The 18080-nt window shown below is 39.1% G+C and overlaps 1 protein-coding gene across 5 annotated transcripts in view; it reads left to right on the plus strand.

The window, feature by feature from the left end:
* Window positions 1–18080, plus strand: part of tex2 (testis expressed 2) — a 75103-nt gene that overhangs the window by 26591 nt on the left and 30432 nt on the right. Inside the window, exon 1 of one of the 5 annotated variants that reach the window (XM_039654875.2) lies at window positions 16094–16238. The exons of the other annotated variants lie outside the window; for them this stretch is intronic. The gene's annotated coding sequence lies outside the window, so the exon portion shown is untranslated. Of the gene's footprint in view, window positions 1–16093; window positions 16239–18080 lie in introns of those variants that run through there. 5 annotated transcript variants of the gene reach the window in all.

The following is an 18080-nucleotide window of genomic DNA, read 5'->3' on the forward strand; positions in this document are numbered from 1 at the left end:
TCCTCACAGTCACTCACCGTCTGGTCTCGTCGACACATCGACTACAGACTCCCGCTACGCTACTGCCTTCTTCTGAGGAATACTTACCCGCTTACTTCAGCCCGTCTGCTTCTCATCCGCTCCTGGTCCCCTGTCATCCTTCTGGTCATCCGTCTGCTGCCTCCGCTCACCAACTTCCAGCCCTGCTTAAGATAAGAAATCCACTATCAGACTGTTTCCCGCTCCTGAACCGAACTTTATCCATTACTCACTTACCTGCTGTCTGTCATACCCACTGTCTCAATAAACCTGGTTACACTCATCCATCTGTGTCCTTCTAGTCTGTGACACCTATACATTCATTAAACGTTTTACCTTTGGGTATTTCAGACCAGTTGGAGGGCATCCTAACTTGTTAGAGGTTATTTACCATGATTTTTAAGTAGTGATGCACTGAAATTGATTTTTTGGCCCGAGAACCGATATTTCTTTATATTTTAAAACCGATAACCGATATATTGGCCGATAAATCTAAATCCAAATTTTTACATTATTTTTGTGAGCCTGATTATTACACAAACGTAAAATCATGTCTCTATCTCACAATTAAAATGATGTCCTCATTATAATTTAATGTAGCCGATATGACAGCCTGTTGCACTGAACTGTATTTTCCTTTTTTGAAGAGATTTCAATCATATTTCAAGCAATTCAAAACCTTCATGATGATCAGCGCGCATCTGAAGTGTCTCAGCTGAAGGAAATAATCCATTATTTATCGGCTTTATGATATCGGATACATTTTCTTAATGGGCCGATAACGGTAACTTTAAAAATGAACGCGATGAACCGATAAATCGTGCATCCTTATTTTTAAAAACATTCTTATCATTTTCTTTTAACTCATTTTCTTAACTTTCTCAAGATTTTTTTTTTTTTGTGAGTCCAACTTAAGAGGAAAACAACAGCTAAGAATAATGTGATTGGTCCGTTCTCCAGCTGTCAGGTGTGTGTTATTTGCTGATTGATTTGAGCTCTAGTCTTCTCCATTATGAAAATTGCTTTCCTAATCCCTTGTTCTTTCATCCTTGAATACACCTACAGAAAGGTCTGGGAGTTGATGGTTAAATGATGGTTGATGGCTTTTAGCACAGAAACATTTAGCACAGTCTGACCAATCAATGGTGGTATATGCGTTTTGCACAGCTACTGGTCTGAGTCTTGTCTCGACTCTTCATTTTCTCTAGTTGGATTGCTCTAAGTGGTATTTGGTGGTTAAGTCCATCCATCCATGCATTCTCCAAAGGGCTTGTCATAGGGTTGTGTGGGAATCCTGGAGCCTATCCCATCTTCTCGGGCCTTGGAGGCCTGTTCACACTGAGAACGATAACTTTAGCAATAAAAATACAGTTCTAAAAATCGTTCTTAATGTAAAAGAATAGTGGACTTCACACCACAAATATAACGATAATGACACCAATATAATTGATATCGTTTTCATAACGATGTTTTTCCCCCAGTTGATCAATATTGAGAGCCAATCTGAATCTGTCCTGCTTTTAAAGGGTCAGATGATAAAATTGCAGCGTGTTTATAATAAACAGGATGAAATCGTCCACGGTGGACCTTAATATAATAGTTATCTTTAACTTAGACCATTTCAGCTGCTAAATCTGCTATTTAACCCCTCTTCACCCTCAGTTTGCAATTCCCTTTCATGCCTGGGTTTCTCCCTGTCAGCGTTGGCATATGTTGGCATGACATCCGACGGGATGGCGAATGCGTGTCGGCAGCTGAACCCTTTGGTTCTGGAGAAACGGTGCGCTCTACATTACCTGTGATTGCTGCGTCTGTCTCTTGTCTGATAGAGGAAGTGCTGTTGTCATTTCCTGGGCAGGTGTGCTTTGCGTGGGCTTAAACAAAGTCAAACTCAAACAAAATGTTCAAGGGAAATTAATTAGTGAGTGATAAGCAAGGAATATTGAAATCAGTATCGGTGAAGCACCTGTGTGGGGTGACAGCTGTTTGTTATTATTTATTGTCATTGTATTTACCAATTTACTGTACTATATTAGTGTTGCGTATTGAATAATATTCTGAATTATTAAATATCATATTACCCACTTCGATCGATAGTGCTGCTAAATAAATAACCCTTTGATGGTCCTCGGTCACTTCTGACCAAATAATTTTCTGTTTTGAATTATTAAAAATCACAGCTTCATCGGAAAGTTATGATACTTGGTAACTTGTTTTGGCATGTGGTATGTGAATACAAAAAAAAATTGAGGTCATGATCTGAGCATGCTAAGTGGTCATAAAAAAAAAAAAGTCACACTCGTGGTCTTCGGTCAGAAATGACCGCCCATAGGAAATGAATGGGATATTTACAAAAAAATTAAAATTCTATGAATTTTTGTTTGTACAATCTACAAATCGGCCACGATTCTTAAAAGAAGTATACCGCAGTAAAGGGGTGACGCTCTACAACATCAAGAGTGCAAAAAAATTACACCCACCCACACACACACACATACAAACACACTTTTATACACATACACACCAATAAATTCAGACTACAAAAAATCTGTTTTGAATTTTTAAAAATCACAGCTTCATCTGAATGTTACGGAACTTGGTGACATTTCTGGCATTATGTGAACACACACACACAAAAAAATGAGTTCATGATCCGTATGCTAAGTGGTCGTAAAAAAATTAGTCACGATTTTGGTCTTTGGTCAAAAATGACCCCGATAGGAAATGAATGGGAAATTGACCAAAACAAAAATTCACCATTTTTTATTTATTTTTTAATAAGAAATAGATTTTGAGATTGTTTCAATTATATATTCAAATCCACAAAAAAATGTGTTCATTAACAGCTGGGGAACTCACATGCCTCTCCATAGAGAGCTGTACATGTCATCTAGTGGTTACACCATGATTCTACGCTTTTTCTCTATACTGCAACCAGATGGTGCTAATTTTCTTCTGAAAATATTTTTTTCTGAAGGCCTAGACTCTATATTAAACAAAAATACTGGATTAATAATTATTTAAAAAAAATAATATATATATATATATAATTTCCATTGAAAAAATAGATCATAAATATTAATAAATTCAATCAAATTGTCTCAAAATACTAAATTAAAAAGAATAAATATTATAGAACAAAAATAAATTGCATTGGTTTTACTGGGATGGAAGAAGTTTCATTTTTAGGCCTCCAGCCACTTCTGACCGGGAAGGCCCAGGACGTGACTCATAAAGGAAGACCATCAGAGGGTTAAATAAATAATTAATCCAAAAATAATTTTCTCATCCTCCATCCATCCATCCATCCTAGGTGTTTATGACCTTCTACTCTCAGCCGAACACAATCAGAGTTATATTAAATAATGTCCTGGCTCTTCCAAGCTTTATAATGGCAGTGAATAGTGTTGGACTTTCTGAAGCTCCAAAAAGTGCGTCCATCCATCATAAAAGTGATCCATACGACTCCAGCGAGTTAATAAAGGCCTTCCTGAAGTGAATCTGGGAAGAGCCAGGACATTATCTAATATAACTCAACAAACATATTTTGATTGTGTTTGAATGAAAGAAGAAAGTCATACACACTTAGGATGGCTTGAGGGTAAATATTGTGGGATCATTTTCATTTTTGGGTGAACTATCCCTTTAAGGCCTTCAAACAGCCTTTTTGTACTAATATTGCAGTTAGTAAGTGCACATACTTTCGTTCTTTCTTTCTTTCTTTCTTTCTTTCTTTCTTTCTTTCTTTCTTTCTTTCTTTCTTCACTTGTTTAATCCACGTTCTCTTCTGTTCTGTGGCATCTTGCCTATTGTGTGATTCACATCTTGAATGAACAGCATGTGTTCTGTATTCCTTGTATCAATATGTATCTATTTTTGATCTACTCCGTTGTCTTTTCCCAAGCCATGGGTCGAATAAGGCCATCTCCCACTGTCCTGCATCCTGTTCTACACTACATTAGTGCTTCCCGACAGCTCCATTAGACAGTCTCAGGAACCCCTCACACACACACACGCCACAGCCGTGGGAAGCACTCCCACGAGACCCCTCATGAACTGTATGCCCCAGTAATTTCATCTATTACAACATATTGTCCTGAACAGTGTGTAGATAATGGTGACTTAGAGTATCTTAAATTTAATGGCAAAAAAGATTCTCGAGAATAACAGTAAATATTGATTGATGAGAAGTGAAATGTTATCATTGGGATGCTTGGGGAAGCTCTGGAGTAAACTTGACCTTTAGTCTCCAAGTTTTCTTGGTTTTAATGGTCGCTGGCTGTGTTTCAGGAGGGCCCCCCATTGCATATCAGGTTAAGTGGCAAAATTGTACAGACTTTCAGCTGTTTGTAATGAACAAATCGAACAAAAGTAGATGAAATAGCTCAACATAACAAATGTTTCAAGTGGTTTCCCCAAATGCAACTTCTGCAGTCTCAAAATTATTCACTCCATTCATGGCAAGCATCTTTAATTCTTAGTTGAACACCCTTTTGCTGTTATGAGCAGCTGCAAACGAGATGTATAACCAGACATCAGCCTTCAAATCTCACCAGAGATAATGTGACTGCGACGTCACTTTATCTTCCATGACTTCTTCTGCAACCAATGGTGCTTTTCCACTGCATGTTACGGTACGGCACGGTTCGGTACGGCTCACTTGTGGCACTTTTCCACTGCATGTTACGGTACGGCACGGTTCGGTACGGCTCACTTGTGGCACTTTTCCACTGCATGTTACGGTACGGCACGGTTCGGTACGGCTCACTTGTGGCACTTTTTCACTGCATGGTACGATACGGCACAGTTCGGAACAGCTCACTTGTGGTGCTTTTCCACTAGAGCCAGACCGATATATCGGCCAGCCGATATTATCGGCCGATATTATGCTACGTTCACACCGGACGCGAATAGGGCGTCAGGCGCGAATGATTTCAATGTTAAGTCAATGCAAAGACGCTTTACGCGCGTGAAAAATTCCTGCGGCGCGAATGAGGCGTGGAGCGCGGCACGGAAGACGCGAATACGCCTCATTCGCGCGTCAAGTTGGCGCGAATTGAGCGTTGTGCATTCACGCGTTTGACGCGAATTCGCGTCTGCCGCCCGAGTTGAAAAATCTGAACTTTGGCGTGAATTCGCGCCGCGTTAACCAATCAGGAGCCTAGCTGCTTGCTCACGTGGTGAAGTGTCTGGATGCTTCAATAAATTATTTTGTTAATATGACTAAATGCATGGTGGGATTATGCACAACAAAGCAAATGTTTCATCACTTAAAACATTATTTCTATATAGGAGACATGTTCATTTTGTATTGAATGTTATTCATTCCATATCTAGATTATATGAAATAGTATTATGATGTAAAGACAATCAACATATGTGCATAAATTCGTGTCTGGACGTGAGAGAGAGAAAAAAATCACAGGACAGGTTAATAACTTTTGAAGGCTGGCTCTATTTATCATCAAAACAAAAATAAATGACAGCTAGATTAGATGGATGAGGGCGAGGGTGATCCTCGCTCAGATGCGGGACAACAGGTCATCAAACTGGGCGCGTGACAGGCGGAAGTACCGCTGACAGCGGCCGTCATCCAACGCAGCTCCTGGAGCGAGCAAATGGTGAAACTCGCCAAACGGTTCGGCTCCGAAGGGTCCGGTGGACACAAATATACGGCGACGATGATCCCCACGCCGCTGTTCTGCTCTCCAGAGTAAATACAGAGCGGTAACTCTCTTGATGAATGCTCGGTCGACATGAAAACAATGGCCGCCAACGGATTTTGATTCTGACGCGCGTCACGCGCGTAAATTTCGCTTCAAACGCGTGCCAGTTTCGCTCTTGACACGCGAATTAACACTAGTGGTCAAGCGTCAAACTAGACGCGTCAGGCGCGAATTTGACGCGCGATTCGCGTCCGGTGTGAACGTAGCATTAGGCAAATCCATAATATCGGTATCGGCAGTTATAAATGGCCGATAAATGAATATTTAAAAAATAAAATAAAAACGGACGAAACACGCTTTAATCATCTCTCCTTGGCCTGTTATATTGAAAATGTGTTTTACAATTTGCAGTATGATGTTATCTATTGCTAAATTATGGCTCATCATAGACTAGCTAACCACAAAGCTAGCTAATGCCACTATCATCAGTTGGATGACCGCTAACGTTAACATTAATGAGCTTGGAAACCACAATGAACTTTTTCTGCCTAAATAAAGTAATGATTACAGTATTTATAACTAGAATATCTCTAGTTACAGTCCCTGCATTGTAAAATGTAAGTTATACTTGCGAGGAGTGAACATTTAGACATAGAGAAAAAGTATCAAACGTATCTTTTGCAGAAAAGTTAGCTTTTCTTTTACACGTGTGTGAAATCCAACAATATTTAATAAAAAAAAAATATCGGCCGATATATCGGAATATCGGATTTTAAAACCCAAAAATATTTGTATCGGTATCGGCCTTCAAAATCCTTTATCGGACGGGCTCTATTTTCCACTGCATGGTACGGCACGGCTCACTTGTGGCACTTTTCCTCTGCATGGTACGGTACGGCTTGCATCGGCTCGCTTTAAATGTTACCACCTCTGTTGAGGTTCCAAGCATACCGTACCGTACTACTTGCTTGACTTGCTTGAAGAAGAAAAAAAAAAGAAAGAAAACTTCCAAAAAAGAAATGACTGAATCGTGGTCAGTGAACGAAGTGCAGACGTTCCTCTCGTTGGTTGGCGAGGATTAGATAAACAATAACGGTCAGACTATAACCCCACCCACTTTGAATCGGCAGTGGAAAAGCAAACCGAGCTAAAGCGAACTGAGCCGTGCCGAGCCGAGTCGTACTGCACCGTGGAAAAGCAAAGCAAGCCGTGTCGCGCCAAGCATAACGTTCTCTTAGCTTCCTTTCTCTGCCCTGTCCAGGTAGTGTAACCACTGTCCCTTTAACTTTGAACTCTAGGAACATTTAGTGTCTTCGCTATCTTTTTGTATCCTGTTCCTTGTTTGTGAAGGGTGATGAAATATTCCCTTAACTTTTTGGACTATTCTTTTGGCTTAGCCATGTTTCTAACATGCAGTCAAATGTGACACTCAACAAACCTATTCAGTTCAGGTGTTTCATGTGTAGCTCAAGCACACCTGTTGCAACTAATGAAGCCCTTGATTAGTGATACAACACCTGTTTGAATAATTTTGAGACTGCACAAGTCATTAAAAGCTGCATTTTTAGTTGAATTTGGGGAAACCACTTGAAACAAAAGTTTGTCAGTTGTGCCAGTAAACCTGAAAATTTTGATTACAACTATATGTAGCGGCCACTCAAATGAAATCATGATGAATAAAATCAAGTTCAGCCCTACATTATTTCGTTGCTGAAGATCTTGTGTCACTCAATTGCATCATGGATGTATCACGGGGTGAAGTGGATTGAGAATGCTGTATCATGTTGACTTTAAGAGCATAAATCAGTGTGATGGGTTTGTGGGCAGAACGTCTCGGCTGGAGGGTTTTTTCTTTTTCGGTGCTGAGGTTTAGAGACGGGATCGATAGAGGGATGAACGATTTGTATCGGCATCGGACGATTTATGTAAATTTTTAATGTTATCATTATTGGCCGATAAATAATGTATTATTTCCTACAGCTGAGACACTTTAGATGCGCACTGCTCAACTTGATGGTTTTGAATCGCTTAAAATATGATAGCAATCACTTCGAGAAGGAAAAGCCTGTGTCGACACATTCGATCTTTCTTCTGTCCTTTAACTTTTTTTGCCTTCCGCACTGCTAAATGTAATTTAACCAATTAAGTTATCTCACACCGCTCATCTGATATTGTGCCTGTAGTGTGTAAGAATCCATTCATATCAGTTATGCAAGATATGCTCCCCATCTGTGTTTGTTATTTAATTGACTTCATGATTCATGCGCTTGTTTTGGTAATGATAACAGTTTCTTAATGAAACATCTAATTACTGGGCCATATGTGTGTCTCTGATTATTCAGCAATGGATGTATTGCATCATGGTGACTTATTGTGATCACTGGTGGCTTATGTGTAAGATGGCCATCAATTAGATTATTGCATTTAAAATATCTCCTGCACTTTTTAGATAATGAAAGTGAGGATAACACAGCAATCCAAGCTCAGGCATAGAGAAGGTGTTTTACCTCATTAGCGTCTATATTTATGAGTGAGTTGGGATGGAGCACTTCCATTAGAGATTGAGGGCCCTATTTTAACGATCTGGGGTGGGATCATGGGATCATAGGTGTGGTTCCCGTACAACGACGTAGTTCACTGCTTCACTGCTTAGTACGATGCATCATTGGAAAAATCAACTAGCTAGTCACGGCTGTTTCCCGAAACCCACTGTCGCAAAGTATCGTTCAACCACGTTGGTTTCGCACGTGGTGGAGTAATAACTACTTCTAATGAAACTGTTTGAGATCCAATTAACGCTAGATTTGTTTTATATAAATTACAGACATGTATTACTATTCTACTATTTCTAATTGTTCTCAGTTGTTTTGCTTTATTACCAGACTCCTGTAACCTGTAACTCGTGTTTTTCCAACCTTATACCCGTGAAAGTGCACTGGAACGGCAGTCAAACCCGTGACTTCCCACCCGTGAACTCGTACTAGACCGATGTACTCCCAGTTACGAGTTCTGACGTCACATAGCCCGCGAACATATACAAAACTACAATGACAGCCCCTACGGATGCAGTGTTTCTGCAGGCGGTACTCGGTGAGAATACACTTTTGGACAATATAACAGTGTTGTAGTCGAGACCACCTCACTCGAGTCTGAGTCTAGACCGAGACCAGAGAGAGTCGAGTCCGAGTCAAGACCGAGTCCATAGAGAGTCGAGTCCGAGTCGAGTCCGAGACCAGAGACGGTCGAGTCCAAGTCGAGACCGAGACCAGTGAGGGTTGATTACCTATTTTATTTACTTAGAGAAATCCTTTTTTTTTTTACTGAATTTACTTAGAGTTTAAAAAATATGATCAGTTTAGGGTAAAAAGGCCACATAGTAGGTGGTGTTAAACGCAATTTTATTACAATTTGTCATGCGCAGTTGCGCACTAGAAAATCACCAATCACTGGGCGTGTCAATCAATTTAAAGAAATATTTTATTAACATACATTAATAATCATGAAAAATATTTTGAATTGAACACGAGTGGACTCGGGAATAAGTCCGAGTCCTAAAAAAAAAAAATGTTCGAGTACGAGTCAATTCCGAGTCCAAATGCACACGAGTCCATGACAAGACCAAGACCATTAAAATATGGTCTTGAGACCGAGTCCGAGACGAGTCCGAGTCTCGAGTACTACAACACTGCAATATAACGTTAACTAGTTTTCAGTCCATTGAGTGCAAGGGTAAATTAATACCAAATAGATTTCCAAATATACAAATAAAGTAAAATAAAAGGTATAACAGCTTATGTGACCTCATGCGCTATTTTTCCTCCTCAGTTTCCCACAAATAAACAAGGAGTAAGCACCTTTGGCGTTAGAAACTATTACAAATGCGCGTGAGCCCCGTTAGGTCCGCCATGCTGGTTTGTTTACATCTAGGTAGTTTGGCGTGAATGACCTGGAATGCTACAAAGTCGTAAGTCTTGGTTTGAAGTCGTGATTTACGTGCTCAAAAACCTGCCTGGAACGCAACATCAATATTTGGCTCGTTCTTACATAGTAGAGCAGTTCGCACATGCGCACTCTTCAAACACGTTACTTCAAATCTTTTGACAAACTAAAAGACGTAAATTATATTTGTGTGTATTCTAAATAAAAGGCACTTGCTTATTTTGCTCAAGATAAGGATTTATTACCTCCAAATGTCATGCAATATAGAAACGATGCCTCTAACCACAGGTCGAGAGCTGTCGTTCAAACCACCCAACTTTGCGATGCTGTTTGCGAATCTTCGTTGGAACGATGGTTTCGGGAAACACCGACTCGTTAAACTATGCAGGTAACGGCGGAACTTGCGACCATAGTAACGACAGAACTTGCGATCACGCACCCCTAAAACGCAAGCGTCAAAGCGCGAAGCTCAAGTAACTTTGTGGGCGGGTCCCGGCGCTGATAAATGCCTCTTGCGCCTGGTGCAAATCTAAAAGGGGTTGGTCTGAAATAGCTTCATTATTCATAGGTGTGGTTTGGGCGTAACGTGAAATAAACCAATCAGAGCGTCATCCAACATACCCTTTAAGAGCAGGTGCGCATGTTGCATGACGGATTTTTATTATAACGGCGGGTTTACCAGGCGTGCGCCAGGAGCGGTTCACAGCTGAGGAGACCGACGTTTTTGTCAGGACAGTGAAAGACAGAGAAACCATCCCATATCAGCGTTGGTTAACATATGTTTATTGCCACTATTGGGCAAACAGGTCTGATCCTTAGTGCTACATTCAGCCTTAAAAAATTGGGTAATTGTTTTTTTTTTTTTTTTCATCTACATGTGAAGCACAATGATTTACCTCATCTGTTAATATTTTTTCCCTTGTTATAATGTATGATTTGCAAAAATAAAAACTGCTGTATCTGTGTTGATTAGAGAATCAAAGTGTATGCGCGTTGTGCACGCGCTACATTATGGGCAAGCATGCGCGTTTAAAATAGCATAATGAACAACGCGCAACGCGCCACTGACTTTAGACCAGGTTTTTTCTGGTCAGTGGTGCAATTGTTTTCTGGAAGTGATAGCACCAGGGAATGTTTGCGCCGAAACACGCCTCCTTTTTGCGCCGATCCGCCCAGAGAGCGCAAGTTCATTTCCTAGTTTACCGACGTGCGTCTGTGGAGGAAAAAAGCCCGCTTTGCGCGCGTGCAAAATAGACGAATCCGGCGAAACTACCGGAAGTAAGCGGGCGCCATTACTGAGCTGTTGCTGGGTAGCGTTACGCCATTGCCTCCTATTGTTTTAGTTTCAACTTGCGTCCACTGGAATAAACAGCCCGCGATTTACGACTGTCACTAACGTTACAACGTTACCCCTTGTATAATGTCGAGTGGGTAAACAGTTTCCGTTATAAATTGTTTCAATGGTGGCGGTAAAATTTCAATTTTGAAGAGAAAACACTGTGAATACCCCGGGTCGAGTGCCCCTGTCTGGTGCCGTACGGTTTACACAGATTTCCTGGGCGAGTACAAGACGTGGACATTCGAGTATAATAACAATTATTTAATGACATAAGTAAAAAAAATATAATAAATATGTGATGTAGTGATCAGCAAAATCTCCTCTCTTGCTATTTTTTCTATTCAATTAACATGCTATGGTCATTAAATGGCTTTCCTGAGCTAAATGTAACGTTATGTGACATAATTGTTCTCCTGCTGTTATATTGACCTCTTTCCATGGTTTAAAAACACTAATTGGTCGATATTATGTATACTTTCTAGCTGTAACGTTACCTACCCTTGCCTGTTGCAATATGAAAATGAGATAAATAATGGACACAAATGAAAAACATGAATTTGTTTATTTGATTTCATTCATTTATTTATTGTTATAGTTTCCTCGTTAGCAAACGTTAGCCTAGCTAGCTTGCCAAGCTAGCTTGCCAAGCTATTTTCATAAATAACGTTAATCTGTAAGATCGTTTGTACCTTCATCTGTGACTGGAGGCCACTGCAGTCACAGATCAACCCAACAAGTCATTCTGCCTGGCTGTAGCTGTCATCGAGGGTGCGTCCGCGTTATCACCGAGGTTTGTTTACATACCGGTGCATATGTCTATGCCGGTGTAACAGCTCAGTAATGGCGTCGCCACAAGATGGCAGCCTACACAGAACGCTCGTCGGATTCGTCTATAGGATTCAGACATGCGTTAGTGGATAAAGTCATTTGCGCTGGGTGCAAGATAGAGTGTGTTTTCATCTGAGCCAGTCTAGTATCTTAAGCCTTAAACTCAGGGTACGGACATGCTTGAAACGGAGAAGTTTTTCCTTTGAGTTTTCCGCGTACAGACGACACCAGCGTCAAAACGATCCCCATTCACACGGCTCAGCGAAAACGGCTAAAAGCATTGTATTCTGCTGCCAGACCAGTAGATGGCGATGAAACACTGTAGATAAACACGTAATACGCATGCGCATGACGTCATCGTCTTCAGAGATTCACGATTTTGTCATTTTACACAGACCGTTTTCAAAAACGTGCACTTTGAAACCCATTTTCAAAAGTTTGCGTTTTCAGGCGCCCAAAACCCATTAAAAGTTTGACGTTTTTAGTAGGGCTGTCAAACGATTAATCACGATCAATCGCACCCAAAATAAAAGTTTGTGTTTACATAATATATGTGGGTGCACTGTGTATAATTATTTTATATATATAAATACACACACATGCTTCTATATATTTAAGAAATATTTTCATACTGTATATAGATTTATATATAATTTATATTATATATAAATATAAATATTTAATATGTAACTAATATTTTTTTCTTAAATATACATGCATGTGTGTGTATTTATATATATAAACAAAATAATAATACACAGTGCACCCACATATATTATGTAAGCACAAACGTTTATTTCGGATGCGATTAATCGCGATTAATCGGTTGACTGCCCTAGTTTTTGGTTGAAAACGGTGTCATGCAAACAACCCCAAAGTCTTCAAGTCTGTTTTAAATGAAATAAACACAATAATGGCTCATCTAGGAGACAGTATAGAGAAAGAAATCTCTGATTACCGAGGCACTCCTTAATTAAAATGTCTTTACTGAAAAAACGACAAATTTAAAACGCCCACGCGTAGCGGCATGGAGCGCCTTCTTTCTCTATACTGTCTCCTAGATGTACAGAAGAGCACCCAAGAGCATGGACAGAAGAGCACCCAAATCAAACTTTTAAAAAGGAATTGAGCACGTCATTCATCTTGAATCTGAACAATAATGGCTCAGTGAGAGACGTTCTTCTCATGTCAGTGTTTATAACCGGATCGGCACAGGAGTCGGGACGCTTGCATTAATTGAATGCGAGTGCTGAACCTATGCCAGTACTGCAAATCAGCTCTGTAATGCTGAGGTAGACTCTCTCTATCTCTATCTCTCTCTCCCCCTACTATATATAGTAGTTTATCAAGTACTGACACTAAAACCAGTGGGGGTTTTTTCCTCACACTGTAATTTTCATTTTGGGTGAACTATACACGATACATATTGTTGCATTTTATACCATGGTCTGGGTGAATACTCGATTCCGATTGGCTGCAGCAGGGTGTCCATTAAAAAGTGATAGAGGACACCTAGTAAGGGAGTTCTGGACTGCATCCGAAATCGAGTACTATGTGAGTAGTTACTATATTTAAAAAAGAACGTACTTCATGACCGTTAAAAAAGTACGATCTATATAGTATGAATGAGTCCGGACACACTACATGCGCCATCTTGTTGTCGCGTGACATACGCTGTCACAACAGTGTGAAAATTTAAAGAGCCCATTCCAGTGACTGCACCAACTTTTGTGCTGTCTCTGCGTTTTTACGCCTTCGTCCATTAATGGATACCTCTAAGGGCGTTAACTCTTATTTAGTGTTGTGATATATTGTGACACTCCTCCTAGTCAAGTTGTATTATTCACAGAAACATTTAACATGATTGTGTCGTTGAGTTTGACCTGTCACTTTAAAAAACAAAACATTTTGCTTTCATTGGAAACATAAAGACGCTTATAGAAAAGTATTTTTCAAAGCCCAGAAGCGTTGATGAAATGCAGTTGAGCCTCTTGAGGAACCGCATGTGGTGTGAAGTCTCGTCTCTTCGCTGTCCTCTGCTTTGATCAGCTTTATATTCAGCATCTCTTTTTGCTCCCTTTCTCGTCCTTGCTGTCAGAAATCTTCAAACGACTCACTCCCTTCAAAGACTGCCTTTATTATTTAAATCGTATGAGTTTTAGTCAGCTCAGAGATCACTTATACTGTATATAGGAAAATAGCTCAAATTGCCAAGTAATTAGTGGAAATATGTGATGATTAATTACAGTGGTTCTTAGATGTTGGGAGATAGACTTAATAATTGACACAATTGTGTGGCCAATCATACGTGATTATATATTTGTGTGTTTTGTTTTAGAAGCTGCATTTTCTTTAATATCCGATCCGTTAATATTCCCAAAGGGCAAGCTGCGGTCCTGTGGGAAAACTGCCTCTGTTGACTTCACAAATACATGTATCGTCTTCCCCTGGGGGAGAAAATAGAGAATAGAAATGTGGAGTTTGGCCAAGACATTGGATTTAAATCATGGTCCAGATCTTGTATTGAGTCCAGCTCTCTGTAAAGTCTCATCACAAACACTTTCAACAAGTTTAAGATCTGAATTCATGTGTGAAAGTGATCAGTTTGAGTCTGAATCCTGGAATATGATCATGATGTACATGGTGTTTAGGAAATGAAAAGCTACACACTCCATCAATTAGTTTAAACATATAACATGCTAGAAACATAATAATCACTGCACTAATGATCCAATCACAGACTCTTCAGCATTTGCCTATTTAAATCCTCTTTCTTTGGACCGACATTGTATATATAATGTTCATATTTATATTGCATGTGTATGTGTGTGTATAATACGTACAGCTGCGATGTCCGGATCTGGAGCCTCCAACACTATCTCACGACTAATTCGTACGAATTCGACGAACGATTAAAAAGTGTCTAATTTGTACGACCTCACTCGTACGAATTTGTACGATTTGTCTAAACCCACGTGATGGGTAGGTTTAGGGGCGGGGTAAGGGGTAGGTCATTCGTATGAATTCATACGAGTTGGCCGATTCGTAAAATATGTACGATTTTGCTAAATGAGTGAGGTCGTATGAATTGTTACGATTTAGCCACTTTTTAATCATTCGTCGAATTCGTACGACTTGGTCGTGAGATCGGGTTTGGAGCCTCAGCTTTCCACACAATATTTTCTTGTGATAATACATAAGTCTTAGGACAAATGTAGTTAGTTGTCATGAAAATAATGTTAAAAGAGAAGAAAATGCTGTTATTTTTATCTGTGGATTTTGGGGTGAAATTGCCTGGGTTTGTTATAACGTCACAATATCCAATCCAATCACACACTCTTAAGCACTTGAGTATTTAAATCCGCACACCAACTCTATTTATGTATGTGTATTTGGCCGTGTCGTGTAGTATAGACTCAATTTCACAATCTCATCATGTGATCAGCCTACCCTATCTCACGACCAATTCGTACGAATTCGTACGAATGATTCAAAAGTGGCTAATTCGTACTAATTCATACGACCTCACTCGTACAAATTTGTACGATTTGTCTAAACCCACGTGACGGTTATGTTTAGGGGCGGGGTCAGGGGTAGGTCATTCGTACGAATTCATACGAATTGGCTAATTCGTAAAATATGTACGAATTAGCTAAATCGTACTAATTCGTACGAGTGAGGTCGTACAAATTGTTACGAATTAGCCACCTCGTAAAATTCGTACGAATTCCCGTGAGATCGGGTTGAATCAGCCAGTGTTCGATAATCTGGGAACCTTTTGTCTACTCTTTTATGAGTACTGTGAGTTCGGACTGTTTTTCGCCTACTAGATAGCAGGGAAATATGTGATTTTGAACGCAGCCAGACTTGACTTGACTGAACGAGAATATCTCGTTATATATTGTTGGAATATCAATACTCTTGAAAGATCAAATCTGTTTTGGTCTCATCTATAAAAGTGTTGACCTGCCGTTTATAAAAGAAATACTAATAATGAACAATACTGTATCGCTTTCTGTATATAATTGAATCAAACATTGAATATCGGAAGTGAGATCATCACAGTATGCACAGATTATGCTCTTTCACTACACAACATTTGTAAAACTTTTGGTGTTGTTTTTTTTTTGGGGGGGATTATGGGAGTTTTGAGATCTGAGACTTTCAGTCAGGTAGATTAATGAGCTCTTAAATGTGAGAAGAACAAGAAGAGTTTTATCTGGCGAGTAGTGTTCATGTCTTTTATTATGTCGTGTCTTTTAGTTTGAAGTGTTTCCCTGTTGATAGATCAGTCTTGTTCATTGTTTCCTGTCCTTCATCTTCCCCATTCCTGTCCTGATTGTGTTCAGGTGTTCCTTGTTTGCATCATTAGTTCTGGTGCGCATTCACAGGCCACATGTTTCCTTTGGCTGCTGTGTTGCTTTGGGTTTATTTAACCCTCTTCTTTGGTGAGTCTCTTTGTTTTAGGGTTTGTCTAAGTGGGAAGCCTATACGTTGGTTTGTTGATTTTTGCTTTTTTATTTAAAAAACAGTAATAAAAGTTGAGTTCTCACCTGAGAGTGATGTTGTTTCTGGTTGAAACTGGTTAAGCTGGTATTGTTGACTAGTGTGACTTGTAAGGCCTGATGGGTGACCATGAATGTGTGTAAAACCCTTCCACTGTAACTTACTGAGAACCATTTAAATCTATTGGGATAGTTCACCCAGAAGTGAAAATGATCTCTTTGACTTTACAAATTTATATGACTTTTTTCAGATGAACAAAAATAATAAATCTCTGTGAAACTTTGATTTTGTTTTACAAACTTGTCTAATTATATTTTGATTTAATTTGTGCGCCAAAAACAATGTTAGAGATCTTTTGTGTTATTATGAGTAAATTATTCTTCCAAAAACTAGGAATTTAATGAGAAACGCTGAGCTGAACCGGCTTGGCTGGATAAGCCTGTTTTAGTTTTTTTTTTTTTTTTTTTTCGAAAGCAGACTCCCCAAAAAGCACACACATCCTTTGTGATGTTATCTATATGATGTCAGTGGGTTAATAGATGTATTTTCTTCTGAAGCGAAACTAAACTTCACAGTGTAACTTTAAGTTTGTTGTCTGTGGTTTCCAACGAGATTGAGATTGTAGTTGGTGGACCTCAAATCCTCCAAGGGGGACAAATTGGCACATTTAAAAATGAAATGCTGTCAATCTGGCGCACTTTTGAGAGTATTCTGGGAGCTTCAACCTCTTTAGTGTCCGAATTGAGTAGATCATAAGAAAAATAAGAGCTAAATGTATCAATTATGAAACAAATTAAATTTCAGCTGTGAAGCAGATCTACAAAAGACAATTAATGTTATCATTCAGCTCAATTTATTTCAATGTTGATTCAGTTTATTTCATTTTATTTCAGTTTATTTCATTAACAATATCAACGTTTCAAACAATAAAGTAGCTCTACTGAAGAAAATAGTGCCATTATTCAGCTCAAGCCACTGTAGTATTAGTTTAGTCCAATAATGTAAAGTTCAGAAGACAAGTGTCATCGTCCAGCTCAATTCAGTCAGTTTAAGTGTAGTTTTCATCTGCAGTCAAAATAATATTACTTAAGTCACGTCACTTTTATATATACAGAGCTTTTAGCATATACATTTTTTTACAGTAAAATAACACAACAAAGTTTGTTTCTGCTGTACAGCAGGTCTAGAAGAAATAAGATTAAATATTAATTGTCTAAATATGAATACTAAATATTAAAACGAATAAATATTAAGTTGTCTTTTAAACCTCAGGCTTTTATTTTGGTGGGAAACTGCAGGGAGGACTTTGTTTCTGTGGGAACGCCTTTAAATTTAGAGAAATGCTGTAAAATGTGTGAATATGAAAAACAGTGAATAATGTTAGAAATTATGCAAAAATAATGCCTCACAGCACACAGAGAGATGGAGGTTGCCGCTCCTACTCTGGACCGATACACTGAAAACAGTACAGTAGATGATAAACTGCATGTTCGTAAATTAGAGAGAAATTATAGTGCTGCGCTTCACTCTGAAACATGCAAGTGCATGCAATTTTATTATAGAACTAAGCCATATCACAATTTAAATTTTAGTTCAGATGACTGGTAATTTCCAAAGCAAATGCACCAAACACAATTTTAGAGATAATTTATGTTGTTGTCCATTTACATGGATTTTATTGGCGTTTGAATCCAGAATGTCAGTGTTTTCTCTTTCCACCCGTGTAATAATCCCAGACCGAATTACCTTCTGTTTTCTGACAAACACCAAGATCGTCTGAGGAT

This window comes from Pimephales promelas, chromosome 3, assembly GCF_988280905.1.
Source record: "Pimephales promelas chromosome 3, fPimPro1.hap1.1, whole genome shotgun sequence".
NCBI lineage: Eukaryota > Metazoa > Chordata > Actinopteri > Cypriniformes > Leuciscidae > Pimephales > Pimephales promelas.